The sequence below is a fragment of the Schistocerca americana genome, chromosome 1 (assembly GCF_021461395.2).
Source record: "Schistocerca americana isolate TAMUIC-IGC-003095 chromosome 1, iqSchAmer2.1, whole genome shotgun sequence".
Lineage (NCBI taxonomy): Eukaryota > Metazoa > Arthropoda > Insecta > Orthoptera > Acrididae > Schistocerca > Schistocerca americana.
Window position 1 is genome coordinate 1,106,686,872 of NC_060119.1, and position 14,878 is coordinate 1,106,701,749.

A 14,878-nucleotide genomic window follows, 5' to 3' on the forward strand; every position below is an offset into this window, starting at 1 on the left:
TACACAGTCAGTGTTGCCAACTCTTCAGCCGGGTTCACACATGCAATGATAGTGTCACAACGGCTAGTGGCATACCGCAGTTGCAATGCGTGATTTCCCACTTGGCAGCGGCGCAACTTAACAGACGAAATTTTTGAAACGCAACAAGAGGAGGAGGAGATTACTGTTTAACGTCCCGTCGACAACGGGGTCATTAGAGACGGAGCACAAGCTCGGATTAGTGAAGAATGGGGAAGGAAATCGGTCGTGTCCTTTCAAAGGAACCATCCCGGCATTTGCCTGAAGTGATCTAGGGAAATCACGGAAAACCTAAATCAGGATGGCCGGACGCGGGATTGAACCGTCGTCCTCCGGAATGCGAGTCCAGTGTGCTAACCGCTGCGCCACCTCGCTCGGTAACGCAACAAGAAATTCACCTTCGTTGTACTTTGTTATGCCAGTTTCCTTCCACCACAGATCCCTGGAGGCCGTATTTGGAAACACGAGCATCCTGTCGCTGTTATCGTGCTGCTGTACTGTGCTCCATTCGATTTCGAAGGGCTTTCATTTTATTACTGAAAGAAACCAAAATGTGGTCGGCAAGTACACCCTCGCGGCTTCTGGAACTACGAGAATAACAATTTATGTTTAATTTATGTAGTGCGCGCTCGCGTGTGTGTTTGCAAACCAATGATGTAGGTCTATCGCATAATCTCGAAAGATATTTGGATCAATAAACTAATGAACTTAATATGTTACCAAAAAAAAAAAACGACTCGTATAAACTTCGTGATTTGTGAGACCAAGCACTGTATAAATTGTGCGTTGTATGCGGGAAATAACCCAGGAGGGTGATGTGGCAGCTGTGAAACTAAAAATTAGTTATTATAAATGACCACATTAACGAATACAATAACATTCTTGGAAGAGTGGCGTGCCTGCAGATGATATTTAAATGACAGCTGTTGGTTAGATTGCCATAGCAGACAGAATTTTCGTGTTGAGTGTTATTTCATTTGTGTTTGTGGGCCCTGATTTATCCATGCACAAAATATATTTCGGGTGTGACGACTGGGTTTCGTCTTCCTTGTAGTGCACGCCTGTTACAGCTCTGATAACGTAACATCTGCTCGTATGTTTTCGGTTGAAAGTTGTGCAACTGTGTAGAATTTGTGGAGTCCTCTGTGAAAGGTAGCCCACTATACTGCTACAGAAAGTCACAAGCTTGGCATTACTTTAATTGCGTGTGTGAATCCTACTTTACTCTCAAATAACGGCTACATGGCATCTTAAAAAAGTCTGTGAGTGCTACAGTCCCAGAATCCATTAAAATATTCCATAACTTTATTTTTTTATTTTACTACATCCAAAATCTCGATAACTCTGTGAAATGAACACACATTAAAAAACTCCAAGCAAATTACACAAAATTACTAAATTATAAAACAACAAATATTCTCTTTTTTCATCTGTCACCTAGGTCCACAGATATTCTACAACACCACTTGCTCTCTTGCTTACGTCACCAAATAGTCCTCCTCCTGTAGAGGGGAACTCCTTATATATAGGGATACTCATGTCGAATCATGTGTGTGACACGGTTCTGGTGCCACTGCATGCTGGTCTTCACCAAACATAGGTGGTTGTGAAGGTGTGTGTATGTCTGTGGTAGCTGACTCCATTAACGCTGTTGGTGGAGTAGTAGTTGACACTGCTGGCATAGAGGTTGATGTAGCTGGAAATGGCCTGACTGCAGTTGTTGGCTGACAGAGTGGTTGTTTGTGTACTGTCTTTTCTGTTGGCGATAGGTGAGATGTCCAAGGGGTCTCAGAGTGTCTCATAAACCCCTTTGAAATTAACTCCTCATATTCCATCTATGCAGCTATATATCATTCAGGTGTTAATTGACATGCCTTGTAAGCTACTGGCGGCCCAGACATCCAACCTATATGGTGAACGGTATTATACCGTACCTGAACTTGTGTTATGGTAGTCGTCAACACTAAAGCATTTTGCAGCGTCTTTGAATGTCCATCATTGTCCACCTGCAACATAGCGTCTCATATAGATAAGGTGATAAGATAATAGTAAAGGTAATCAGGTCCGAGAATGGTTCAGTGACATCAGCAGTCAGGAAAATCCATCTTCATTTTCGTGGAAAACCAAGACTCACAGTTGCCACTTCTTGCCATATGCAGGAATATTCAATGCAGTTGCTGCTGTTATCCATGATTGTATGGAAAAAAAGATTAATTGTTGTTGCTGGAAGGATGCTGTCATCAAAGTCTGTGTCAACTAAATACATGAGTTCATTGTACGTATGTTTGACGAAAATTGGTGTTATGTAGAGATAGTGTGAATTCTAAAGTGTTTGCTAGTCCACATTGAGACAGATACATCGCCAGTATTAGGTAGCACGTGATTATGGCTTCATGATTATCACGTGTTAGGTTATCTAGGCACTGTCTACTAGAGCAAGCAGCTGTGCCTAGCTACTGTCGCTGTACCCATTTGGTTATGCATATGACTGATTCCATTTGTGTAGCAGCTACCCAAAGTATGCATGTTGGCTAATGTCAGCAAGTATTCTACGCCATTTTCAGCTTTCGTCCTATTGGAAGTGTTTGAAACTGCACAGATTTTCCACTGGAGAGCGTCGAAGTTGCACTGTAGCGCCCTCACCTGTTGCTCAAGCGGGAGTTGTTGACTTTTATCCTCGACGTCTGCGTTTCTGCTCCGTAAGCTGTGCTGTTCGATTTGTGAAACTTCTCTTGAGTCTGAGAGCGCCTGTGCATCATAAAGCGGTCTGCAATTTGTAGTTGCAAGTCGAGCGAAGAGGAGGCGTCAGAAATCACTGCATTCTTAACTGCAAAAGGTAAATGACCCATCCAAACTTGCCTAAGTGTAGCGTCAGAAACCTCAGTTGCAGAAACCAGCGATCGCTAGTGTTGTCAAAAGACCAATGGAATATTGTCACCCATTGTTTCTCTTTGAAGCGCTTACCGAATTCGAAAGTCCACCAGTTTGTGCACTCATTGGGTTACATTGGTTTGGACATGTGTATATATCTTTCCAGGGTATTATCCACCGTGTCCCTTAGTAACAAAGTTGTAAGTGGGTATGCTGAGTGCACTAGGCATGTTTTTAATGTTCATCCTCTTTTTATGAATTAATAAATAAATTATATTACATTAAATAATTTATTTAATTCATAAAAAAGGTTGCACATTACAAACATGCCAAGTGCCCTCAACATGCCCACTTGCTTCTATGCACGAAAATCAAAGCCAATTTTGAGTCCACTAAAAAATTACAGAATGTAATCCACATAGAATAAAATAAAATTTTAGTTGTAAATAATGGACAATTTGGGCGCACTTGAATTAATTTAAAAGAATTACAAGTTACGAAATTCATTATCATTGTTTTTTAAGTGTTTTCGATTCCTAATATTATCTTCTTCAAAATAACTAATCAGAACTATCTGACTCTCATGGAGAAACCCTGGGCAACACCATCAAGGATTTTTTAAAGAAATGCTCATTACTGAACATGATTCAAACCACGAAATGCCCCTAGGAAATATTTCATAGTATGAAACGCTTTCGCCAAATGTGCTGAGCTATCTGAATTAGGCAGTACATGACGCTTTAATTTCATTCATATCTGAAGCAGCACACGTTGAAAACGACAGTAACTGACTTAAATAGCATAAGTTCGAAGTTTAAACTGTGAAACTCGATTAAAAAATAAGTGAAAAAATTATTTAGAAACGTTGTGCGACTCGAAATATGTGGTATGTGTTAACTTATTGAATTGAATTTTAACCATAAAGACAATGACAATAAATCACTCAAATAGTAATCAAACAAAGTTTAAACCATTAATATCAGCTAAGAATAGGCAAAATGTGGTTAAAAACCCTCATATTAAACATCGCTACGCTCTAACATCTAACAATCAGAATTTGAGACACTTCCTTGTGTGCCAGTGCGATCAATATAACTGTGTGAAGAGTAAGAGCTCTTGTATGACCAAACCATTGTAACGAGGTAGAGCGAATCGGAGGGCATGGCCCACATATTCTTCTCAACTGTGCTTACCTCACACATCTGAGAGATTTGCCAGAGGACAGACATATATGAAGCAGGTGCTGCCTGGGCAATTAAATAGATCGATTTTCATTAATATCTCTGCCAAATATTAACCAATTGTAAAAATTTAAAATTCTAACATAATCAATGTGAAAAGGGACATCCAGAAAAAATTCTAGGCGCTACAGTCTGGAACCACGCTCTTGCTACGGTCGCAGGTTCATATCTTGCCTCGGGCATGGATGTGTGTGATGTTCTTAGGTTAGTTAGGTTTAAGTAGTTCTAAGTTCTAGGGGACTGACGACCTTAGAAGTTAAGTCCCATAGCGCTCAGAGCCATTTGAACCATTTGAACCAAACAATGTTGAAAAGAAATGTGAAGCTAAGAATACTGTATTTCAAACTAATCCGTTATATGTTGGTATATTGCTCAGTGGGACAGAACCTAAAGCAGATCATAACATTCAAGCACACTTTAATATTTTTCTTGTATGATTAAAAATGTTGTACATCTAACGTTCTTCCAACACTATTATAGATGCAGCTCCTGTACACAGTGTCAGAAAATAGAAAATTTTAGTGACTGAGGTAAAATCAGAATAGGAGTCCACAGGTTTCAATTTAGGTTCTATACTATTCCTTATATGTGTGAATGATCTTACACTTGACATTCAGCAACAAGCAAAATTGTTACTTTTTGCAGATGATACTAGTGTTAAGGCATGTGTACACTAGCAAGTTAACTTCCACAAGTCGTTTGTAGAGGCTACTTCTGCAAGTTCTTTGCATGTGGAAACACCCACAGCAAGTTGACTTCCCCAAGTTTTGTCAACTTGGAGAAGTAGCTTCCGCAAGCTAGTGTAAATGGTTCTCCATAGCTTGCTGGAATTACTTGCTCGACATGCCAGTTGCGAGAAGTTTTTCGGAACTTGCGGAAGTGTATATTGTGTAGTGTTGCTCTTGGGAAGCAAAAAGAAAAATAATTGTTATTTTTTTTTTAAATGTCGAAAAAGTGAATATTTTGGTGTGCCACTTGGCAACAGAATCAGGGATTGATTACACTATTATAATAATATACGTTGAGCATTAAATACCTGAATAAGAGAAACATTATCATTTCTGTGCATTTTTATATTCGCGAAGTAGTCATACCTGGAGCAACACTAAGGGACCAGCGCTGTGCGCTAAGTCCGCGGCTGGCGCGCTGCCAAGATTGCGTAAGCCAGCCTCGCGCGCTGGGGTCAAAGGTCAAACTGATAAGAACTTTAACATGGAACGTGCTGTTCTCGCTCTATGCCTACAGATTCTAGATGTACCCTTGTCCGATTTTAAGCTACGCTATAGATAACTTTATTTATGAAAATATACAGTACAGTCTCCAACAAATTTTACATATTCACATACACCTTTGCCTTTAATCCAAATAAATACAGACTCATTTACAGAAACCTTACGTCTATTACGGGTATAAAGGGAAAAAGGGGATGGGGACATATATGCAGATTTGCCGAAGTCTTTATTTGCATGTTCAGTCACGTGATATGTACGGTAAGCGATAATGTCTCTGTCGACTAAACTCTCCAGGCCACCAACAGATGGAACACCAGTACCACCTCTTACTATAGCTACCGTTTACCATCCGTTGCCATGGGTAAAGGAATCATTAATGTCGATGCTGAAGTTCAGTCTGCATTTTGCCGAAGTCTTTATTTGCATGTTCAGTCACGTGATATGTACGGTAAGCGATAATGTCTGTGTCGACGAAACTCTCCAGGCCACCAACAGATGGAACACCAGTACCACCTCTTACTATAGCTACGGTTAACCATCCGTTGCCATGGGTAAAGGAATCATTAATGTCGATGTTGAAGTTCAGTCTGCATCCACGAAATGCACAGGGTCCGTCAACAAGTGCCGTAGCAGCAATGTACTTCACTGTATTTTTCTTCTTGTCAGCGGCAGATGTGGTGAATTCGATGTTCTCTATTGTTTTGTAAATTGTTTGATGAGAACGTCGGCGGTATCTTCTGTATGGCATCTTGGCAGCTCACTTGCGCTGCTGCTGCTGCACAGGCAACTGCATTGAACGCTGCCAAGATGCCATACAGAAGATACCGCCGACGTTCTCGTCAAACAATTTACAAAACAATAGAGAACATCGAATTCACCACATCCGCCGCAGACAAGAAGAAAAATACAGTGAAGAACATTGCTGCTATGGCACTTGTTGACGACCCTGTGTATTTCGTGGATGCAGACTGAACTTCAGCATCGACATTAATGATTCCTTTACCCATGGCAACGGATGGTAAACGGTAGCTATAGTAAGAGGTGGTACTGGTGTTCCATCTGTTGGTGGCCTGGAGAGTTTCGTCGACAGAGACATTATCGCTTACCGTACATATCACGTGACTGAACATGCAAATAAAGACTTCGGCAAATCTGCATATATGTCCCCATCCCCTTTTTCCCTTTATACCCGTAATAGACGTGAGGTTTCTGTAAATGAGTCTGTATTTATTTGGATTAAAGGCAAAGGTGTATGTGAATATGTAAAATTTGTTGGAGACTGTACTGTATATTTTCATAAATAAAGTTATCTGTAGCGTAGCTTAAAATCAGACAAGGGTACATCTAGAATCTGTAGGCATAGAGCGAGAACAGCACGTTCCATGTTAAAGTTCTTATCAGTTTGACCTTTGACCCCAGCGCGCGAGGCTGGCTTACGCAATCTTGGCGGCGCGCCAGCCGCGGACTTAGCGCACAGTGGACGGGAGCACCTAGTACGACTAGTGCTCCCGTCCGGGATAACGCGCGGCTGGCACTGTGAAATATTGAAAGTCCGAATCAAGGTCACGTGCTATCGCGCGTCTCCGTATTCTTGGTGAGATACCATGCCCCATTTTTGTTTACTGTTATCGAGTACTTGATTATACGATAGACAAGAGATGTTCTAAACTGGCATACGACATCTTCAAAGTTTTTAATCTAAGTGAAGTCCTCTGATTTTAATTAACTGAATAGTATTTCATGGTAACATCAATATGTACTCCTCTAACATTTTTTATGTTTTTCTAATTTTTATTCATTAAAAATAATGCAACAACAGTGACGATTGCTCTGGTTTTTTAAGAATAACTGCACTTCTGTAACAAGTACTTGTGGTGAGTTCCTGAAATAAACTTGGCCATTGGCTTGAACAAGTAAGGTTGAGTAAGTTTTTGTTCTTATGTAGCCGGCCAGAGTGGCCGTGGGGTTCTAGGTGCTACAGTCTGGAACCGAGCGATGGCTACGGTTACAGGTTCGAATCCTGCCTCAGGCATGGATGTGTGTGATGTCCTTAGGTTAGTTTGGTTTAATTAGTTCTAAGTTCTAGGCGACTGATGACCTCAGAAGTTGAGTCGCATAGTACTCATAGCCATTTGAACCATTTTTGTTCCTATGTAATCACCTCAGAAAGTGCTTACAGAAGTTATATGCTTGCGGATGCAAGCCTTTTGTAACACTTCGCATCGAAAGGCAGCTTGACGTTGGTAGAGCTTGGTGAACAAACGAATTTCTTTCAAGTAGTGCCGATTTTCTCCACTTCTAGCAGCACTAGCGAAATTGTCAAATTATCGTAGGCAAACAATATTGCCAGCCAGGGTGGCCGAACGGTTCTAGGCGCTACAGTCTGGAACCATGCTCTTGCTACGGTCGCAGGTTCAAATCTTGCCTCGGGCATGGATGTGTGTGATGTTCTTAGGTTAGTTAGGTTTAAGTAGTTCTAAGTTCTAGGGGACTGACGACCTTAGAAGTTAAGTCCCATAGTGCTCAGAGCCATTTGAACCATTTGAACCAAACAATATTGAAAAGAAATGTGAAGCTAAGAATACTGTATTTCAAACTAATCCGTTATATGTTGGTATATTGCTCAGTGGGACAGAACCTAAAGCAGATCATAACATTCAAGCACACTTTAATATTTTTCTTGTATGATTAAAAATGTTGTACATCTAACGTTCTTCCAACACTATTATAGATGCAGCTCCTGTACACAGTGTCAGAAAATAGAAAATTTTAGTGACTGAGATAAAATCAGAATACGAGTCCACAGGTTTCAATTTAGGTTCTATACTATTCCTTATATGTGTGAATGATCTTACACTTGACATTCAGCAACCAGCAAAATTGTTACTTTTTGCAGATGATACTAGTGTTAAGGCATGTGTGCACTAGCAAGTTAACTTCCACAAGTCGTTTGTAGAGGCTACTTCTGCAAGTTCTTTGCATGTGGAAACACCCGCAGCAAGTTGACTTCCCCAAGTTTTGTCAACTTGGAGAAGTAGCTTCCGCAAGCTAGTGTAAATGGTTCTCCGTAGCTTGCTGGAATTACTTGCTCGACTTGCCAGTTGCGAGAAGTTTTTCGGAACTTGCGGAAGTGTATATTGAGTAGTGTTGCTCTTGGGAGGCAAAAAGAAAAATAATTGTTTTTTTTTTAATGTCGAAAAAGTGAATATTTTGGTGTGCCACTTGGCAACAGAATCAGGGATTGATTACACTATTATAATAATATACGTTGAGCATTAAATACCTGAATAAGAGAAACATTATCATTTCTGTGCATTTTTATATTCGCGAAGTAGTCATTCCTGGAGCAACACTAAGGGAACAGAAGATTTATAGACTTTAAAAGAAATGCAACACTACACAACTAAAATAAGTTGGTTCAGAAATAATAGGAAAACGATAATGTTCCTTCTGCCTCATACTGCATTCGGCCCATCAGCAGGATCGTAATTTCTGGTGATAAACTAACACAAAATATTTATCAATTAACTAAATGAGGAGATGGAAATCATCAAGGTTAATTTACTTAAATAAGCACACTTATCTTTAACACTTTTTTTTAATACTACTTACCTTTTCATATTAAATTACAATAGATGACCATTGTGGTTACATACTTTATACATAACAGTGAAAATGTGCTCTTGATGCTGTCTATTCGTAATCAGTTACAAGAAACTACATGTTTTCTGATTGGAAAAAAACAATTACCATATTCAGTCAATGTTTTCACATGAAATATAAAATACCGTTGCAGAACGCAGCAAGTCCGCGTCCGCCTTTCATGGAATACAAACAAAAAAAGGTGAGGCGCCAATTGCCTCATTTGTCTTGAAACAACAGAATTCTTTTTATATCATTAATCGATACATGTACATAGAGATTTACAGGCACCGCGCAAGAACGGGAAAGATAAAGAATAATAGATTCTGTCGCCGCTATACGATGGTTCATTTCTTTTACTTTACAATTGTTCAATATCTTTCAGCCATCAGGTGTGTACTATTGAGCGTATATTAATGTTTGTGAGGTGAAAATTACTAATATTACACTGCCTCCCATGAGGAGGGAAGGAATGCCGAAGGTATTACTTTCATCCTCGTGCCCATTGGAATATTTGTAATTTTCGGGTGTAACATACAGGTTATTAAAAGTTTTCATTTCACATTCATTCCATAATAAAAGAATTAACGTTACAATTTGTAATTACTGACGATAGATGATTGTGAATTTGTTTTGTTTTTCTATCAGGCTTAGTATGGATCCAGTCTTTCTTGATGATTCTTAAAATTAAGGCTATAAGTACACATATTTACAAAATTTATATGGAAGGAAAGTCAGACTTCATTTTTCATCGTTGCAAAAGTAATTTGACTATCACAACTGGTACACAACTTTCTGTTTTGACTGTATTCATTATATTGTCATTATCTTGTCAGTTGATTGCTTTGTCCATTATCGCACTTGATTATAAATTTCTTTTCGTCAGACATACACTATTTATGATAGACTTGAATTGTAGAGGGGCCACTGGTGATGGCTTCGACAAGGAAGTCGGTATCTTTCACTTTCAGGGCTCGAGAGTGGCTCTCCAAATTACTTCACATGTGAAACAGATAAAGTATCTTATATTAGAATAGCTTACAAAACTAATTTTATATACATGTAGGATGGGATATAGGAAGGATCGGATCCTTTGACGTATTTTCGTGTACTTATTTTCATTCGCACAGTGACCTCTCGTTAAATTTTACATTTCAACAGTGTTCAGAGGTGAACTCGTGACTTATCTCTGTGTATAATCAGTCATTATACTAATTACGCTAACATCTCTATCTTAGAGTCTCTCAGGAGGTTTATGATACACACAAAAATGTTTTCAGTACTGGGTGTCAATGTTTTTGCTACAGAATGTAGCGCATAGCAACTGCTGTTGGCGGTTGAACGTTTACATTACTTCGTCACATGGGGGCTGTCTGCCTCCAGTGTTGCGAGCAGTCTTGAAATTCAGTCTGCGCGCGCATGTGACTGGAGCTTACTTGCAGAATGTTGATTTCGCGTTTGAGGTGCCGTGCCGTGCATCGGTTGATCGTGGCTTTGTGCTTTTTAGATTCCTGGAGGGAGCTTTTGCCACCGAAACTGCCTCACATCACTTCCTGTCCACTATCCAGTTACGGATTCACAGGTAAGTGGTAGCTATAAATGCAATTGCATGTAAGGAGAAATGATAAGGCTTGATGGTCTGAATAGACTTTAATTTTTCTTCCATAGATATAATAGTTAAATCGCCTAAAAACCCATACAACGGCTAGTGCCTCCAACTCTGTAACCGAATAAGACTTTTCACACTCAGATAACACTCGACTTGCAAAGCTAAGCACTTGAATTTGCTTGTGTCCATCTACTAATTGAATCTGGAAAAGACAAGCGCCGATACCTACAAAGGAAGTGTCTGCAGTAATGCAAAATTCCTTATCCATCTGAGGATGATGGAGACTGTTACTGTTAAGCAAACTGTCTCTAATTTTCTGAAATCCATCTTGGCATACCGGCGTCCAATTCCAATGTGAATTCTTTTTTAAAAGGTTGGGGAGAACGGGATTGTTCAATACCTGATTGGTAACAAAACGTCTCAAGAATTACGTAAGACCGACAAATCCTTTCAGTTGGCTTTTTGTAACAGGGGTTGGAAAGTTTTTTATAGCAGACAGTTTTTCGGGGTCAGGTTTAATTCCTTCAGGGGAGATGATGTGTCCTAAAAATTTAATTTCACTTTTTCCAAACGTGGATTTCTTAAGATTTGCTGTAACACCATACTCTCTGAATCGTTGAAATACCTTTTGCAGAAGGGCCACATGATCTTCCCAATTTTTCGATGCTACAAGAACGTCATCCACATAGACCGTTACCTCATCTAAAAGTTCAGGACCTAGTACATAGTCAAGGGCTGAAATAAAAATTCTGTAGCTGACATTTAGTCCAAATGGTACAACTTTGAAATGGTAAGATCTACCTGCAAATATAAACGCAGTGTACTTCCTAGACTCCTGAGCAAGTTTTACTTCCTTATAACTGCTTTTCAAGTCGAGGGTGCTCAAATACTTAACTCCATGAAACTTCTGCAGATGCTCTTCAAGAGCTTCAGGTCTCGTTCTTATGGGTACTATAATTTTATTGATTAATCTTGCATCTAGGACTACCCTTACGCTACCATCTGATTTTAGTACAGACAATAAAGGACTCGAATAAGGTGAATGAGATACTTCTATCACATTCCACCATAACATTTTCTTGATCTCGCACTTGATAGCTTCACATCTCGCATATGGAATGGAATAGCTTGTTCTACAGTAGGTTGAATGGGGCAGGACATCTATTTGATATTCAAAGCCTTTTATTAGGTCTGGTTTCTTAGAAAATACTTGAACGTAATCTGTTAACAAACTGTAAAGCTCATTCTTCTGTTGTTTGGATAATTCAGTGGGCACACTAGCTTTACCGTATAATTCATTCTGACCAGGAATTAGGTCTTTATACTCATCGTCATCAACACTTGCAAGATCTGTCATGTCTTCTGTCTGACTGTACTGTTGTCTTATAGTCCATGGCCGTACTACTATTTGAAACACACCAAAGTTTGTCTTCACCTTACTTCTTAACAAATTTACTGTTACTTGTTGCTGACCCGCTACTAGAGTACAGATTCCACACTCAATGTCAATTTTAGTTTTGGTCTGTCTCAAGAATTCCATATTCAGGATACATGGCACTGATAGATTTTTAACAATAAGAAATATGCATGTTACTGAAATGGACTCTATCTGGATTTGAAGCCGGGTCTGAAGATTTACACATTGTGTTAGCAGACCAATTGCTCCCGAAACGGTGCAACCTTGAATTGGAAGTGATAAAACTTTTCATACAGAGGATATTTGCTTAAATAAATATAAAGATAAGACATTTATATTAGCTCCTGTATCTACAATGGCTGTTACTGGTATGTTGGCAATTGATACTCTTATGGAAGCTTAAACTTGTTCGTCCCATGCGCCATCATTGTCTTTCGTCTCAGTGTCTGCTACTAGGTGATCCTGTAAGTTTGTCTCTTTGTCATACCTAATTGCTTTAATTTCGTGTGGACTAATGGACAGGGTGCGCCCATTCAAACCTGCAGCATCCTCTTGGAGGCTCAAAGGTGCTGCTTTTAATTGTCGCTCGACGCTTACTTTCCTGCTGATTTATATTTCTTAAAGTTTCTCCCGTCTCGAACTGGTGTTGGTTTTGTGGTACGAACTCGGGTGGAAATGGGTCTTGTTGTCCTAGCGTATTCGCCTGCGCATAATAAATTTGCGAATTATGCGGGCGTTTAGGCTTCAGACTTCCCGAAGGCCCGTTCCCTTGTTGTGTGAAGTGTATATTTTGTGGCTGAAAAGTATTTTGCTGTGGCTTGTGTTGAATGTAACCGTTACTGAAAGGTGTATGTTGGTCTCCACCTTGATTATGCCATTTATTTCCTTTCCACTGACGATTTGAATCGTAAGACTGATCGTTTTGATAATTACCGTTGATCGGTTGCGTGTTTCCATATTGCTGGGGCTGTGTATTATAATGTGCATTTGCGTAGTGATGTGGCGACGAATTGTACAGGGTGTTACAAAAAGGTACGGCCAAACTTTCAGGAAACATTCCTCACACACAAATAAAGAAAAGATGTTATGTGGACATGTGCCCGGAAACGCTTAATTTCCATGTTAGAGCTCATTTCAGTTTCGCCAGTATGTACTGTACTTCCTCGATTCACCGCCAGTTGGCCCAATTGAAGGAAGGTAATGTTGACTTCGGTGCTTGTGTTGATATGCGACTCATTGCTCTACAGTACTAGCATCAAGCACATCAGTACATAGCATCAACAGGTTAGTGTTCAGCATGAACGTGGTTTTGCAGTCAGTGCAATGTTTACAAATGCGGAGTTGGCAGATGCCCATTTGATGTATGGATTAGCACCGGGCAATATCCGTGGCACGATACGTTTGTATCGAGACAGATTTCCATAACGAAGGTGTCCCGACAGGAAGACGTTCGAAGCAATTGATCAGCGTCTTAGGGAGCATGGAACATTCCAGCCTATGACTCGCGACTGGGGAAGACCTAGAACGACGAGCACACCTGCAATGGACGAGGCAATTCTTCGTGCAGTTGACATAACCGTAATGTCAGGGTCAGAGAAGTTGCTGCTGTACAAGGTAACGTTGACCACGTCACTGTATGGAGAATGCTACGGGAGAACCAGTTGTTTCCGTACCATGTACAGCGCGTGCAGGCACTATCAGCAGCTGATTGGCGTCCACGGGTATAATTCTGCGAATGGTTCATCCAACAATGTGTCAATCCTCACTTCAGTGCAAATTTTCTCTTTACAGATGAAGCTTCATTTCAACGTGATCAAATTGTAAATTTTCACAATCAACATGTGTGGGCTGACGAGAATCAGCACGAAATTGTGCAATCACGTCATCAACACAGATTTTCTGTGAACGTTTGGGCAGGCATTGTTGGTGATGTCTTGATTGGGCCGCATGTTCTTCCACCTATGCTCAATGGAGCACATTAGCAGGATTTCATACGGGATACTCTACCTGTGCTGCTAGAACATGTGCCTTTACAAGTACGACACAACATGTGGTTCATGCACGATGGAGCTCCTGCACATTTCAGTCGAAGTGTTTGTACGCTTCTCAACAACAGATTCGGTGACCAATGGATTGGTAGAGGCGGACCAATTCCATGGCCTTCACGCTCTCCTGACCTCAACCCACTTGACTTTCATTTATGGGGACATTTGAAAGCTCTTGTCTACGCAACCCCGGTACCAAATGCAGAGACTCTTCGTGCTCGTATTGTGGACGGCTGTGATACAATACGCCATTCTCCAGGGCTGCATCAGCGCATCAGGGATTCCACGCGACGGAAGGTGGATGCATGTATGCTCGTTAACGGAGGACATTTTGAACATTTCCTGTAACAAAGTGTTTGAAGTCACGCTGGTACGTTCTGTTGCTGTGTGTTTCCATTCTATGATTAATGTGATTTGAAGAGAAGTAATAAAATGAGCTCTAACATGTGGACACATGTCCACATAACATATTTTCTTTCTTTGTGTGTGAGGAATGTTTCCTGAAAGTTTGGCCGTACCTTTTTGTAACACCCTGTATATTGGATTATATTCGACGCGCAGGTCACCGAAGTGGCGTCAAATCGAAAGACCTCCACCAGGCAAACGGTCTACCCGACGGGAGGCCCTAGCCACACGACATTTCCATTTTCATTGCATTGTGTCTCTGTCCGTTATTGTACTTATTTTTGTATTTACTGTTGGAGTACGTAGTGTGTTTATTTTTGAAAGCGTTGTAAGGTTAGTAGTGGCCGACGCTGTGACGCGCTTTCGCTCGGCCACCATTGTTGCCTGCGTATTCTGTA